The following is a 17,192-nucleotide window of genomic DNA, read 5'->3' as shown; positions in this document are numbered from 1 at the left end:
GGTCGCCACCCGACCAGAAGGATGTGGAGGTTTTGGAGAGGGTACAGAAAAAATTTACCAGGATGTTGCCTGCTATGAAGGGCATTAGCTATGAGGGGAGGGTGGAGAAACTTGGTTTGTTCTCATTGGAGTGACAAAGGTTGAGGGGGCGACCTGATAGAAGTCTGCAAGATCATGAGGGGCATGGAATAAGTGGGTATTCAGAAGCTTTTTCTCCAGGATGGACGAGTCAATTACTAGGGGGCATATGATTAAGGTGCGAGGAGCAAGATTTAAAGGAGATGTACGAGGCAGATTTTTTACGCAGAGGATGGTGGGTGCCTGGAAGTTACTACTGGAGAGGTAGTGGAAGCAGATATGATAGTGCCGTTTAAGGAGTGTCTGGACAATTACATGAATAGGATGGGAATGGAGGGATATGATCCCCAGAAGGGTAGGGGGTTTTAGTTCAGATGGGCAGCATGGTTGGTGTAGGCTTGGAAGGCCGAAGGGCCTGTTCCAGTGCTGTAATTTTCTTTGTTCTTTATTCAAATTGTTAGCCTCAGTTAGCCTCAGTTAAAAATGTTGTCATGGAAGATCGAAAGGACTATAGTTCAGCGGAAGCAGAGGCACTAATATTAACAAAAATGCAAATCCCTCTAATTACAAGAAGCTCTATTTTCTCAGAAGACTAAGGAAATTTGGTATGTCAGCTACAATTCTCACCAACTTTTACAGATGCACCATAGAAAGCATCCTTTCTGGCTGTATCACAGCTTGGTATGGGCTCCTGTTCTGCCCAAGACCACAAGAAACTACAAAAGGTCATGAATGTAGCACAATCCATCACGCAAACCAACCTCTCATCCATTGACTCTGTCTACACTTCCAGCTGCCTCGGCAAAGCAGCCAGCATAATTAAGAACCCCACGCACCCCAGATATTCTCTCTTCCATTTTCTCCCATCGGGAAAAGATACAAAAGACTGAGGTCACGTAGCAACCGACTCAAGAATAACTTCTTCCCTGCTGCCATCAGACTTTTGAATGGACCAACCTTGCATTAAGTTGATCATTCTCTACACCCTAGCTATGGCTGTAACACGACATTCTGCAATCTCTCCTTTCCTGCTCTATGAACGGCATGCTTTATCTGTATAGTGCTCAAGAAACAATATTTTTCACTGTGTGCTAATGTAGTGAAAAATATGACAATAATAAATCAAATCAAATCAAAATCAAAATCAGCATACAAGATAGAGGAAGTTATTTTTTATAAAATTAGATGGAATGAAATCACTTGAAAAGAGAAAGAGAAGATCATTGTTAAGGCTGTCAATGTTTTCTGTGCAAAATAATGGTGCAATTGCAGAGTAGAAGTAAATCTCTGAAGAAAATTGTTAATTTATTTTGCATGCTTTTTAACAGAAGTTTGGATGAAGGGTCTTTATAAGACCCTTGTCAGGCCTCATTTAGAGTATTGTGCGCAGTTCTGGTCGCCTCACTATAGGAAAGATGTAGAAGCTATTGAGAGGGTACAGAGGAGATTTACAAGGATGTTGCCTGGACTGGGAGGCATGCCTTATGAAGTTAGGTTGAGGGAGCTGGGACTCTTTTCCCTGGAGAGACGAAGGTTGAGAGGCGACCTGATAGAGGTTTACAAAATGTTGAGAGGAATAGATAGGGTGGACTCTCAGAGGCTATTTCCCCGGGTTGAAATGGTTGCTACGAGAGGACACAGATTTAAGGTGCAAGGAGGGAAGTTCAGAAGTGATGTTAGGGGTAAGTTTTTCACTCAGAGGGTGGTGAGTGAATGGAATCGGCTGCCGTCAGTGGTGGTGGAGGCGAACTCGCTGGGGTCTTTTAAAAGACTTCTGGATGAGTATATGGGGTTTAATGAGATTGAGGGTTATAGATAGGTCGGTAGGTTGGTAGGTGTTGATGTGATCGGCGCAACTCGTGGGCCGAAGGGCCTGTTTGTGCTGTAGTGTTCTATGTTCTAAGATACTAAAATCCACTGCAGTAAGAAATTAACTGAACTCCACAGAAGTTCGGTAGAAACAAATCTTTTTGAAAATAAAGTGAAACAATTGATTGATTCATTCGGGAGAGGTGTGAGCTTAGGGGTGGTGGGGGTGGGGAATACTAGAAATAAAGGTGAACGCGGGGCCCCATATAAATCTGCCGCTGGAGGGAAACAGTGAAAAATCTGACAAAGAACAAAAATAGCCCTGGAAATAAAAAACAGAAAATGTTGAAAATATCATAGAATGTCATTGTCAAGAATCATAGAATCCCTACAGTGAAGAAGGAGGCCATTTGGCCCATCGAGCCTGCACTGATCACATTCCCACCTAGTCCCTATCCCCGTAACTGTCAATGATTTTTATGCACAATAATGGTGCAATTGCAGAGTAGAAGTAAATCTCTGAAGAAAATTGTTAATTTATTTTGCATGCTTTTTGGCAGAAGTTTGGCAGAAGTATTTACCCTCCTAATACCCCAGACGTTAAGGTCAATTTACCCTGGCCACTCAGTCTAACTTGCACATCTTTGGACTGTGGGAGGAAACCGGAGCACCCGGAAGAAACCCACACAGACATGGAGAGAACGTCCAAACTCCACACAGACAGTGACCCGAGGCTGGAATTGAACCTGGGTCCCTGGCAGCAGTGCTAACCACTGTGCCATTGTGCTGCCTCCATATGCAGCATGTTCGGCAGCATCTTGAAGAGAGAAAAACAGAATTAACTTGATAAAAGCTCAGGAAGCTGAAATATTCACCCTGGGTAGGTGGGATTTTCTAGCACCCACTTGGCGTCTTCCTAGTGGTGGAGGTGGCTTACCATTGGCTGCTGGTGGGACATTCCGGTCCCACTCCTGTCAATAGCGTTTTGCATAGTTTAGCCATCCTGCTACTGTGGCAGGACTGGAAAATCCCCCCAACAGGAAAGGCTGGAAAATCCCACCCACTCTGTATCTGTCTCCCAGACCCTTCCTTTCAGCTGCTGATTATTTCCTTCCTTTTTCTGCTTTTATTTCAAATTCCTGGTACCTGTAGTATTTTCCTTTTGAAGAAATCTGCCCTGACCAGGAATGTTGTGGAAGAATGGGATCGCCGATCCTCCAGGTTTTTCCTGGAACCTCCAAGGTTTAGAAATAAAACGCTCTCCAGGGCATGTTTGCAGTGAGCAAAACCTGAATAAAAATCAAAGGCACTTTAAAAAAGAAAGTTTGACAAAAGCTTCTTTTCACAGAAATGTCACAGAAAAAGGCCATTCAGCCCATCATGTCTGCGCTGGTTCTCCAAATGAGCATTATGAATTGGTGCCATTCCCATGCCTTTGTCCTGTGACCCTGCACATTGTTTCTATTCAAATAATCATCTAATGTCTTCTTGAATGCCCCGGTTGAACCTGCCTCCACCATGCTTCCAGGAAGAGCATTCCAGCCCCGAACTATTCACCAAGCGTAACAGTTTTCGTTCACATCGAGTCTGTTTTTTTCATAAATCACCCAAATCTGAGACCTCTTGTTTTTGATCCCTTTACGAGGGAACAGTTTCTCCCCGTCTGCTCTGTCTTGCTTCCTCATGATTTTGAGCATCTCTGTCAAATCTCCTCTGAGCCTTCTTCTCTTTCATCCGCTGCATGGCAAGATCCCGTAAATCTACAATCAAATGCATGAACAACTGGTGTCTGGATGTTCTTACTCCAGAGGGAGTGCAGAGAGGGTTTACCAGACTGATTCCTGGGATGGCCGGACTGACATATGAAGAGGGATTGAGTCAGTTAAGATGGTATTCACTGGAGTTCAGGAGAATGGGGGGGTGGTGGTGGTGATGCACCTCGCAGAAACGTACAAAATTCTAACAGGATTAGACAGGGTAGATGCAAGAAGGATGTTCACAATGATGGGGGTTTCCAGAACGTGGGGTCACTGTCTGAGGAATCATAGTAGGTGGTTGAAGACAGAGATGAGGAGAAATTTCTTCACCCAGAGAATGGTGAATCTGCGGAATTCACTACCACAGAAAATAGTTGAGGCCAAACACTGAATGTTTTCAAGAAGCAGTTAGATATAGAGCATGATGCAAAAGTGATCAAAGGATATGGGGGGAAGGCAGGATTAAGCTACTGAAATGAATAATCAGCCATGTTTACCGTGATTAATGGAGCAGATTTGAAGGGCTGAATGGCCTACTCCTACTCCTGTTTTCTATCTTTCTATATAAGCATTTTGTGTTTATGTGTGTGTGCGTGTATCTGTGTGTGTGCGTGTATCTGTGTGTGTGCGTGTATCTGTGTGTCAGCTTGTGTGTGTCTGTGTATGTGTGTGTCTGCATGTATGTGTGCATGCCTGCATGGGTGTGTGTGTATGTGTGCGTGTGCATGTGCTAATGTGCATCTATGCGTCTGTGTGTGTGTGTTTGTGTGTGTGTATGTGTGTGTGTGTGTCCATGTGTGTGTGTGTATGTGTGTATGCGTGTGTGTATGTATGTGTGTGTGTGTATGTGTGTGTGTGTGTGTGTATGTATGTGTGTCCATTCGTGTGTATGTGTGTGTGTGTGTGTGTGTGTGTGTGTGTTTCTTTTGCCTGAATTGTCAAAAGTGACAGATTAAGCTCTCAATCCCATTGCGTTATTTAGTCGGACTGCTGATCTATATCTTAACTCCATCCACAGGTCTTGATCCTGTAATTCATACAAATCCTGTGTTGTTTTACAAGCTAGTTATGTGGCAGAGACGCTGTAACTGTAACTATGGTGCTGTAACTTTCTCCACCTTGAATCTACATGATCCTTGCTCCCTTTCTCATTCTCTCCTGCACTCCTTCCCCTGCAAACTAACCCCACCCTACCCCTTCCACACCTCACCACATCCTCCACCCGACCCCATCCCCCACCCTACCCTGCCCCCCTTCCTGTCCCCCCTCCCCTGCCAACAGCCTCTGAGTAAGAACATTTCTGCTAGCTTGCCACCTCTACATTCTTGGCAATGGGCTTTGATGTTAAATGAAAAGGTGTTGGGTATTAGGGGCATTAGGTTGTGTTAGTGTGGCAGAGCCAACCTCCTGGGTGGATTTAAGAGGATTGTTATTTTGCCCACTATGTTTTGTTTTATTTTCCCCATGCCCAATTTACATTAATAACCTTTTAAACGCACCAACTGTGAAATATTTGTTAATGATAGCGTTATTCAGTGTTGCGAATAAAGTATTAGCATAATAATTAACAGACTCAATGAGAACCTGAAGCATCTGTCTCAATGAGTTCCTGCCAATGAGCCGAGCTTTATCCAGCCAAGATCAAGCTTGTGAAGGTGTGTGCTGGTGGAAACTCAGATAGCATGTGCTGTTTAACATGAACACTTGTTTAATAGTCTATTTGTATGATCTGCTTGTCTGCTCTATGAATACATCCTGTTCATACAGCAGCATCTCTGCACCAAACTATTCCATGAGAGGTGGCACGATGACACAGCGGTGAGCATTGCTGCCTCAGGGACCCCGGGTTCAATTCCGGTCTTGGGTGACTGAGTTTACACGTTCTCCCCGTGAATGCGTGGGTTTTCTCCAGGTTCTCCAGTTTCCTCCCACACTCCAAAGGTGTGTGGATTGGCCATGCTCAATTGCCCCTTAGAAAGGGAGATTAGCAGGGTAAATATGTAACATTATGGGGATAGGGCCTGGATGGGATTGTTGTTGGTGCAAGCTTGATGGACCCAATGGCCTCTTTCTGCGTTGTAGAGATTCTATGATTCTAAGGCTGTTACTTCAGTTAATCCTGAAGTTGACAGGCTCGTATCTGATGGAAGGAGATGGCTCTAATTACTCAAGGCCACAGCTCCAGGACATCACTTCTGTTACCCAGGACTGAGGTCTTAATCCATCTTTAACTCCTACATTGACGACCTTCCCTCCATCACCATGTTCAGACTTGGCCTGTTTTCTCATGACTTGTTTTCAGCTCCCTTCCCAGCAATCTCAGAGCCAACTAACGTGGAAATTTGAACCTGCTGACCCGTCTAGATTTAAGCTGACCAGGGGCAGTCAATATTCGTTGTACTCAGTTGCCAGATAATGACTTTCTCAAAGGAGAGAAAGTCTAATGACCTCACCATCATCTACAACCACCTCAGCATCACCTAGTCCTTCATCAACAAAGCTTGTGGTTGCAGATATTTTGAGAGACAGGATCTACAGGCATTTAGAAATGCAAGGACTGTTCAGGGACAGTCCGCAGGGCTTTGTGAGTGGAAAATCATGTCTCACAAATTTGATTGAGTTTTTTGAAGGAGTAACCAAGAAGGTAGGTGAGAGCAGAGCAGTTGTTGTTGTCTACATGGAATTCAGCAAGGCCTTTGACAAGGTACTGCATGGTAGGTTTGTTACATAAGGTTGAATCTCACGGGATCTAGGGTGAGGTATCGAAATGGATACAAAATTCTTGACTGAAGCCAGAGGGTGGTTGTAGAGGGTTGCTTTTCAAACTTGAGGCCTGTGACCAGTGGTGTGCCTCAGGAATCAGTGCTGGGTCCACTGTTGTTTGTCATTTATATTAATGATTTGGAGGAGAATATAGGAGACATGGTTAGTAAGTTTGCAGATGACACCAAGATTGGTGGCATAGTAGACAGTGATGAAAGGTATCTGCTATTTCAATGGGATCTTGATCAATTGGGCCAGTGGGGTGATGAATGGCAAATGGAGATTAATTTAGACAAATGCGAGGTGATGCATTTTGGTAGATTGAACCAGGGCAGGACTTACTCAATTAATGGTAGGGCATTGGGGAGAATTACAGGACAAAGAGACCTAGGGATACATGTTCAAAGCTTCTTGAAAATGGAGTCACAGGTGGACAGAGTGGCGAAGAAGGCATTCGGCATGCTTGGTTTCCTCAGTCAGAACATTGAATATAGGAGTTGGGATGTCTTGTTGAAGTTGTACAAGATGTTGGTAAGGCCACACTTGGAATACTGTGTCCAGTTCTGGTCATCCTATTATAGAAAGGATATGATTAAACCAGAAAGAGTGCAGAAAAGATTTACTAGGATGCTACCAGGGCTTGATAGTTTGAGTTATAAGGAGAGGCTAAACGGACTGGGACTTTTTCCTCTGGAGCATAGGAGGCTGAGAGTGATCTTATGGAGGTCTATAAAATAATGAGAGGCACAGATCAGCTAGATAGTCAATATCTTTTCCAAAGGTAGGGGAGTCTAAAGCTCAAGGGCATAGGTTCAAGGTGAGAGAGAGAGATACAAAAGTGTCCAGAGGGGCAATTTTTCCACACATAGGGTGGTGAGTGTCTGGAACAAGCTTCTAGAGGTGGTAATAGAGGTGGGTACAGTTTTGTCTTTTCTAAAAAGCATTTAGACAGTCACATGGATAAGATGGGTATAGAGGGTTATGGGCCAAAAGCAGGCAATTGGGATTAGCTTAGGAGTTTAAACAAAAGGGAGGTCATGGACAAGTTGGGCTGAAGTGCCTTTTTCCATGCTGTAAACCTCTATGACTTTATGGTACAGGGTTAATAGTTACGGGAATGAGATAGTGCTGTGTGTATCATTGCTGTGACAATGGCGATGGTGAAATGGTATTGTCATTGGGTTAGTAATCCAGGGACCCAGGTTCAAATCCCATCATAGCAGAGGGTGAAATTTGAATTTAATAAAAATCTGGAATTAAAAGTCTAATGGTTGTGCGATGTTAGTGTACCTTTAAGAAGTGTTTTTTTTAAATCATGATCTCTCATAGTCAGTCTTAGATTATGTCATTGTTGGGAGGAGGAAAAAAGCTGTGGGCAGGTCAGGTGACAGGAGTTCATTTTCATTTTCAGTTTTAGAAGGGTCAGCAAGCTAAAAATAAATGTTTTCCCTCTCTCCCTGTGTTGTTGGTAAGCTGAAAACAAGATCCTGTTTTCCTGAAGGAGGATAATCTATTGCTGTTGAGGGTTGGACCAGAGTCTCTCTGGTGTTTTAGAAAGCTATCTTGTTGAAAAAACCCATCTAGTTCCCTAAGGAAATCTGCTGTACCTATCTGGACTGGTCGACATGTGACTTAAATATCCCCTGGATGGGCAATTAGGGGTGGACAATAAATGTCAGCCAAAACAGCGATGCCCACATCCCATGAAAGAATTTTTAAAAATCAGCAGCCGTGTGCAAGAGGCTGAGAAGTGAAGATGGAATCATTAGGACAAGAGAGAGAAATGTACTTCACTAGAACTTAAAATGTACTGCTATGTAAATAAAGACATTTTCAAAGAAACCTAATGGAGTTAGACTTAAGTCACTTATATTTGTGGGGAACAATATTCAAAGTGGAAACTAACTTTGCGGAAGAAATAAAACATAGAAGAATTTTAGGATCTCTATAGTGCTGAAGGAGGCTATTTGGCCCATTGAGTCTGCACCGACCACAATCCCACCCAGGCCCTATCCTCATAATTCCATGCATTTACCCTCCTAATCCCCCTGACACTAAGGGATAATTTAGCATGGCCAATCTACGCACATCTTTGGAAGTAACCGGAGCACCCGGAGGAAACTCACGCAGACACTGGGAGAATGTGCACACTCTGCATAGACAGCGACCCAAGCCAGGAATTGAACCCGAGTCCTGGGTGTTGTGAGGCAGCAGTGCTGTCTCCCAAGCACCTTTGTGCTTCCAATTTCTGAATTCTCTCCCCATTTAAAAAATAGTCTATGCTTACGATTACAGATGCACCACAGAAAACATTCTTTCTGGTTGTATCAGAGCTTGGTACGACTCTTTAATTACACTGCAGTACATTTTAAGTTTTAGTGAAGTACATTTCTCTCTCTTGTCCAAATGATTCCATCTTCACTTTTCATCTTTTGCACACAGCTGCTGATTTTTAAAAATTCTTTCATGGGATGTGGGCATTGCTGGCTTGGCTGGTATTTATTGCCCACCCCAAAAGTCTGATGGCAGCAGGAAGAAGTTGTTCTTGAGTCGGTTGGTACGTGACCTCAGATTTTTGTGCCTTTTTCCCGATGAAAGAAGGTGGAAGAGGGAATATCCGGGATGCGTGGGGTCCTTAATTATGCTGGCTGCTTTGCCAAGGCAGCGGGAAGTGTAGACAGAATCAATGGATGGGAGGCTGGTTTGTGTGAAGGATTGGGCTACATTCGCAGTTCCTTGTGGTCTTGGGCAGAGCAGGAGCCATACCAAGCTGTGATACAACCAGAAAGAATGCTTTCTATGGTGCATCTGTAAAAGTTGGTGAAAGTCAAAGCTGACATGTCAAATTTCCTTTGTCTTCTGAGAAAGACAAAGTAAAGACTTTACGTTACTGAAGTTGATTGTGGGGTCATTATCACATTGCTGTTTGTGGGAGGTTGCTGTGTACAGTTTGGCTGCTGCATTTAAAGTTGAAGTTTGTTTCTCAGTCCCAAGAAGGCTTACGTTAACACTGCAATGAACTTACTGTGAAAATCCCCTAGTCACCACACCCCAGCGCCTGTTCGGGTTACACTGAGGGAGAATTTAGCCTGGCCGATGCACCTAACCAGCACGTCTTTCAGGCTGCGGGAGGAAATCGGAGTACCCGGGGAAACCCATGGAGAGATGGGGAGAATGTGTAGACTCTGCACAGGCAGTGACTCAAGCCAGGAATCGAACCCGGGTCCCCAGTGCTCTGAGGCAGCAGTGCTAACCACAACATTACATCAATGACCACATTCCACAATCAATGATTGTAAAGCACCTTAGGAGATCCTGAGGACATAAGAGGTGCTTTATAGATACACGTCTTTCTTTGCGTTGTTTATTTTTATGAGGGGGCATAAATTTTGAGTGCTTCATCACTTGGTTCACTTATTGCTTAATCTATCGATTTTACAACTTTTACCCTAATCTATGGTCTAATGTTTTCTGAATCCTCGGAAGATTCTGTGAGAGCATGTGAGATATCCAATGATCCAGTATACAGTGAAGAGGGCTCTCAGTCTAAACTCCATACAAAGTACCAAATACTGAACTATCTCCAATCTACGGGGTGTGAAAATGTGTTTAAGCAAAGCTTAATCCAAGCTAAAAATGTGTAAACAGGGCCCCACCAGAAAAAAAATTGAAGATAGAAGGAAAATTATTTATTTGTTCATTTTCACGGGTGAGTTCATTATATTTAAATTTAAAGTTTATTTATTTGTCACAAGTGGGCTTACATTAATACTGCAATGAAGTTACTGTGAAAACCCCTGAGTCGCCACACTCTGGCACCTGTTTGGGTACACCAGGAGAGAATGTAGCATGGCCAGTGCATATCTTTTAGACCGTGGAAGGAAACTGGAGCACCTGGAGGAAATCCACGGAGACATGGGGAAAGTATGCAGACTCCACACAGACAGTGACCCAAACTAGGAATCGAACCTGCGTCCCTGGCACTGTGAGGCAGCAGTGCTAACCACTGTGCCACCGTGCCACCTTAAAACATTTTTCTTAAATTGGGAAAATGCATCATGAAACATACAACTTGCGGGCACCTGCTTCCCAACCTGGCACCTGTGCCTGTCTGTCACCATCTGTACGCTATTGAAAATGTTCAGCGGTTTACCAACCCCTAGGCTACAAAAAGGAATAGTCCAACACGTTGAGATTGCTGCAACTATAGACAGAGTGTGTCCAGAAGAACGCAGATTGTCTTCTTCCCTGCTGTTTTATGGTGTGATTCCAGGCATGCATACGGTGGGAAGCTGGGATTTGACACGTTTGCCCAGTTACACAAAATCATCCGGCTGCATCGAATGTCTCAGCAGAAGCTGATCTAACACAGGCTCAACATTCTCTGAGCCCTAATCATGAATGATTTTGAATAAAGGTATTTAATTTAAAACAAGGCTTTTGATTACTGTTGTCAACAGTAGTCAAATGCCTAGCAACAATGTGATTAGCTGCCAGAATGTTGTAGTACAAGCTATTCTGATGCCTCAGTGAGCTTAGCACTGGATGACTGAGTTAGAAATAGGTAAACATTGGCATTTATGTAGCAGCCTTCACTTTGTCAGAGTATAGCTGAGCATTTTTCAACTATTAAGGGATTTTTGGTGCAGCCACTGCTATATTGAAGGAGAGTCGATGGACAACTGGTATCATCACCAGACTATTAACGCAAAAACTCAGCTAAAGTTCTGGGGGCCTGGGTTCGAATCCCACCAAGGCAGCTGGTGGAATTTGAAATCAATAAAAATTGCCGGGAATTAAGAATCCACTGATGACCATAAAACCATTGTCGATTGTCAGAAAAACCCATCTGGTTCACTAATGTCCTTTATCGAAGGAAATCTGTCACCCTTACCTGGAGTGGCCTACACATGACTCCAGAGCAATGTGGTTGACTCTCAACTGCCTTCTGAAATGGCCTAACCAAGGGTGGCATGATGGCAAGGTGGCTAGCAGGCTGCCTTGGGTTCGATTCCGGACTCGGGTCACTGTCTATATGGAGTTTGTATGCTTTCCCCGTGTCTGTGTGGGTTTTCTCCGGATGTTCCGGTTTCCTCCCACACTCCAAAGATGTGTGGGTTAGGTTGATTGGCCATGATAAATTGTCCCTTGGTGCCAGGAGGACTTGGAGGTTAATACTAGGATTGGACCTGGTTGGGCTTGTGGTCAGTGTAGACTCGATGGGCCAAAAGGCCTCCTTCTGCAACGTAGATTCGATGATTCAGTGATAACTAGGGATGGGCAATATGTGCTGGTCAACCAGCAATACCCATGTCCCACGAATGAATTCAAAAAATGTAGGAAATTGTGTACCTCAGTTGCACACAGCAAGATCCGACAAACAGCAATGAGGCAATGGCAACAGAGACTATTTGAGTGATGTTCGTTGAGACTTGCATATTGACTCAGTCAGCTTGGCAATTAACAGTGATGCCGAGGCACTCTTGCTGATGGATATTTAAGTCCCTGCTCAGAATATATTCACTATTCTGCTCAGTATTTCTTCCAATCGGTGTTCAACATGACGGAGTATTAGTATTATTGGCTGAGAATGGTAATCTGCAGGAAGGTTTGAACGGATGCCATGAGACATTATAGGGCCTGCAGTCAATGTTGAGGCCTCCCAGGGCAACTCCCTCCCGACCGTACAGCACTGGGCCGCCTGCCACCTCTGCTAGTGGGATAGAGCATACACAGGTATGGCATGGGACAACATTCATTAAGGTATGATTCCATGAATATCAGGCTGTTTCTTAACTGGTCTGTGGGCCAGCTCTCGCAATGGGGTATGGCTGTTGTTTCCAACACCTAGGCCAATGCCAGATGGTCTGTCTGGTTTTATTCTTTTCCATCTTTTTTCTGTTGCAATTTGGTACAATTGAGAGGCTGGCTGAACTCCTGGTTTGGGTCACTGTCTGTGTGGAATCTGCACACTTTCCCCATGTCTGCGTGGATTTCCTCCGGGTGCTCCAGTTTCCTCCCACAGTCTAAAAGATATGCCCTGGCCATGCTAAATTCTCTCTCGGTGTACCCAAACAGGTGCTGGGGTGTGGCAACTCGGGGACTTTCACAGTAATTTCATTGCAGTGTTAATGTAAGCCAACTTGTAACAAATAAATAAACTTTAAATTTCAGAGGGAAATTAAGAATCAACCACATTGCTATGGGTCTGGACTCAGACATAGGCCTTACCGGGTAAGGATGGCAGATTTCCTTTCCTAAAAGACATTAGTGAACCAGATAGGTATTTTATTTTGCAGTTTTTACAGATCTTTCAATTTATTCAGCTGCAATGGTGGGATTTGAATCCACGCCTAGAGCAGTGATATTGCCCGTATGCCATTGCCTCCCCCAGCGAGCGTTATCAGTCATGCCAATATTTATTTTCTGTTCTTTCAGAAGGCGGAGTTGGGCCTTCCTCTTGAGCTGCTGTAGCCCGTGTGGGGAAAGAATTCCCACAGTGCAGTTAGAGAGTTCTAAATTTTAATCCAGCTACAGTTGAGGAACGGCGATATTGTTCCAAGTTAAGATTATGTGTGAGTGAGAGGGGAACTTTGTGAGTTCTAATGCATCTGCCGCCCTTGTCCTTCTAGCCAGTAGAGTCTATGTTTTTGACAGGTTATGTAGAAGCAGATTTGGCGAGCTGTTACTGCGTATCTTGTAGATGATACACACACTGCTGCCATACTGAACTGGTGGCAGAGAGAGTGGATGCTTGAAGTTTATTTATTAGTGTCACAAGTAGGCTTACATTAATACTGCAATGAAGTTACTGTGAATATCCCCTAGTCATCATACTTCTGCGCCTGTTTGAGTACACTGAAGGAAAATTTAGCACGGCCAATGCACCTAACCTCGGGTCACTGTCTACATGTAGTTTGCATGTTTTTCCTGTGCCTGTGTGGGCTTCCTCTGGGTGTTCCGGTTTCCTCCCACACTCCAAAGATGTATGGGTTAGGTTGATTGGCCATGATAAATTGCCCTGTTATCACGTCTGTCAGACTGTGGGAGGAAACTCGCGCAGATATGAGGAGAATGTGCAAACTTCACACAAACTATAGAATATAAAAGCAGGGAGGTCTTGCTGCAACTGTACAAGGCACCGGTGAGGCCGCAACTGGAGTATTGTGTGCAGTTTTGGTCCCCTTATTTGCAAAAGTATATATTGGCCTTGGAGGGGGTACAGAGAAGGTTCACCAGGCTGATACCGGAGATGAGGGGGTTAGCTTATGAGGAGAGATTGAATAGAATGGGCCTGTACTCATTGGAGTTTAGAAGGCCAAGGGGGGATCTTGTAGAGACTTACAAGATAATGAAGGGGCTAGATTGGGGAGAGGTAGAGAGATTCTTTCCACTAAGAAAGGAAACCAGAACTAGAGGACACAGCCTCAAAATAAGGTGAGGGGGCAGTTTAGATCAGAGTTGAGGAGGAACTTCTTCTCTCAGAGGGTGGTGAATCTCTGGAATTCTCTGCCTATTGAAGTGGTGGAGGCTACCTTGTTGAATATGTTTAAGTCACGGGTAGATAGATTTCTGATAGACAAGGGAATTAAGGGTTATGGGGAGCAGGCAGGTAAGTGGAACTGATCCTCTTCAGATCAGCCATGATCTTATTGAATGGCGGGGCAGGCTCCAGGGGCTAGATGGTCTACTCCTGCTCCTATTTCTTATATTCTTATGTTCAGACAGTTACCCAAGGCTGGAATCGAACCCGGGTGCCTGGCACTGTGAGGAAGCAGTGCTGTGTCACCATGTTACCCATAAGGTGGTGGATTGGCTGCCATTAAGCTTCTTGAGTTTCTGTATTTTCAATATAGCCCATAAATCCACTTATTCACAGCAGTTTTCTGATGCGCACTTACAACTAATTGATAACTCAGCAATTCTGTTTCTCTGATTATATTGTAATACTTTCTGTTACACCGGCTTTTAATACTTTTAAATGGCAATTGTTACTGAACCTTACTTATCTCATTGGAAACCTTCGAAGACCATGATTAAAAATCTTTTCCTTTGTCAAATCTAATGCATTCTTCACCTGCATTCTGTCTTCCTTAAATACTTTAAAAATGTGACAGCAACATCTCAGCAATCAGCGAAACGGGCAAGTTATCGTTTCTCCTGGGCATCGTTAAGGCTTGTTCAGTTACTCCACCGTGACAACAATTCATTCTGACCCTAAAACTATTGACCACTTTTGAGAAAATCAATGTCACCGCATCAATTTTGCACAAGAGCAGCAGGCAGAGAAGAAATGAAATGTGAAGCAGCTGTCTGTTACCTTAGCCGGGGTTTGGGTCTGAGGGAAAGGGCTTTTCTTCATACGTCGCTCCAGTGGCAGTTTGGGCTCAGTCAGCGGCACCCTGAGTCCAGATGGTTATGGGCCCAGCAGTTGTTTGCAGGAAGCCTGAGGCCATCAACCTCAGTGACTGAGGCTGGAGTGATTTTGGCTTTTCGATCAAAGATGGCGGGTGGAAGGCTGAAGAGTTTCCCGTCGGTTCGCTAAATGATCTCCACGTCTGTGGGTAATTTGTCGGGGATGAGGTGCAGTATTTCAGAGAGGGAGGTGGAGAAGTGCGTTGCTGCAATGGCCCATCCTTGCTTGATCCCAGTTTTCACCGACTGAGGGTTTGAGGTGTTTTGTTGACGAGAGTCATGACTTGGATGCCATGGTGGGATAGGTGAAGGACAATGGGAAATTTCTGAGGGCAGCCACATTTGAGGAGGATACTCCCATAAGCTTCCATAGTTGACCTTCATGAGGTCAAAAAAGGTCATATGAAGCAGTCGCTAGTATCTCTTGCACTTTTCTTGGATTTCCTTTAGAGTGTAGATTATGAGTGGGATTTTCCATTCCCATCTGCCCAAGGAGTGGAAATTCTCACACACGGTCAACTGACCTATTGTCTGTCAAATTATCCAGCCCCGCCTGCAATAATTCCTACAATGGGTGGGACTGGCTATACCAAACCCAGCTTCTCCAATATAACCTCACAGTTAAAATCCCTCATCTCTGGAACCATTCTGGTAAATGTCTCTCAAGGACTGTCAAATCCTTCCTAAGGTGTAATGACCAGATCTGGACATTCAAGTCGCGCAGTGGTTAGGACTGCTGCCTCACAGTGCCAGGGACGCAAGTTCAATCCCGGCTTGGCTCACTGTTGGTTTGGAGTTTGCATGTTCTCTCTGTGTCTGTGTGGGTTTCCTCTGAGTGCTATGGTTTCCTCCCACAGTCCAAGATGTGCAGGTTAGGTGGGTTGGCCATGCTAAATTGTCTCCTAGTATCAGGGAGATTAGCAGAGTAAATGTTTGGGTTTGTGGGAATAGGGCCTGAGTGGGATGTGGTTGGTGCAGACTCAATGGGCCGAATTGCCTCTTTTTGTACTGTAGAGATTCTATGATTTCATTCCTTTAACCAGAACTTTACAAAAGTTCAGCATGACTTACCTTAAACTTTGTCATAGGCAGCATGGTGGCTTAATGGTTAGTACTGCTGCCTCACAGCACCATGGACTCGGTTCAATTTTGGCCGTGGTTGACTGTGTGGAGGCTGCATGTTCTCCTAGTGTCTAGATGGGTTTCCTCTGGGAGCTCTGGTTTCGTCCCACACTCCAAAGATGTGCTCCTTAGATGGATTGGTCATGGAAAATGCACAGGGTTTGTGGATAGGGCAGACAGAAGGACCTGGTTGGGATGCTCTTTCAGAGAGTTGGTGCAGACTCAAAGGGCCAAATGGCCTCGTTCTGCACTGCAGAGGTTCTATGGTTCTACGTCTCTATGGATATCAGCACAAGTGGCCTGCAGTCAGTTTGCAGCTATGTTTACACATTGCCAAATGTTCTAGCACATTGAATATTTTCAACTCCCACTTAGTACACTTCTGCAAATGTAATTATTTGCTTTTCCTTTTGTTCTTCATTTGTCATCCAAGTATTTCCAGCTCCTTCCTCCAGATTGACCAAGTTGGTACAGAAGGTCAAACTACAAGCATCAATAACCGCTATTGGATAATGTGTAATGAATTCTACCCAGTTATTTGTTAACAGGACAAATCAGAGTCTGCTTCAAAACTGAAAGTGCCGATGTTCAATTAGTAATCACCAATCAAAATCAACCAAAATCAAAATTAAGATAATAGATCCAGCATGGCTTCCTGAAGAGGAAATAATGCCTCACAAATTCAGTAGAATTCTTTTCAGGTGGTAATGAGCAATATGGATAAAGGAGAACCAGTCGATATAATATACTTGGATTTCCAAAAAGCATTCGATTAGGTACTGCACAAAAGGTTTCACTAAATTAGACAAGAGTCCATGGCATTGGGGGTATTATGTTAGTTCGGAGTGCAGAGAAGTTTTACCGTTCTGATTCCTGAAATGGCCAGGCTGACTTACGAGGAGAGATTGTATCAATTACGATGGTATTCGTTGGAGTTTACAAGAGTGAGGGGGGATCTCATAAAAACCTATAAAATTACAACAGGACTAAACAAGATAGATGCAGGGAGGGTGTTCCCGATGGTGGATGTATCTGGAATCAGGGGTCACAGTCAGATGATGCAGAGCAGACCATTTAGGGCAGGGATGAAGTGAAATTTCTTCAACCAGAGAGTGGTCAGCCTGTGGAATTCACTACCATAGAAAATAGTTGAGGCCAAAACATTGAATGTTTTCAAGCAGCAGTTAGATATAGCGCTTGAGGCTAAGGGGATCAAAGGATATGGGAGTGGGGGGGCAGGAACAGGCT

The sequence above is a fragment of the Carcharhinus amblyrhynchos genome, chromosome 15 (genome assembly GCF_965287045.1).
Source record: "Carcharhinus amblyrhynchos chromosome 15, sCarAmb.v2.hapA, whole genome shotgun sequence".
NCBI classification, from domain to species: domain Eukaryota; kingdom Metazoa; phylum Chordata; class Chondrichthyes; order Carcharhiniformes; family Carcharhinidae; genus Carcharhinus; species Carcharhinus amblyrhynchos.
This window is presented reverse-complemented; position numbering follows the sequence as displayed.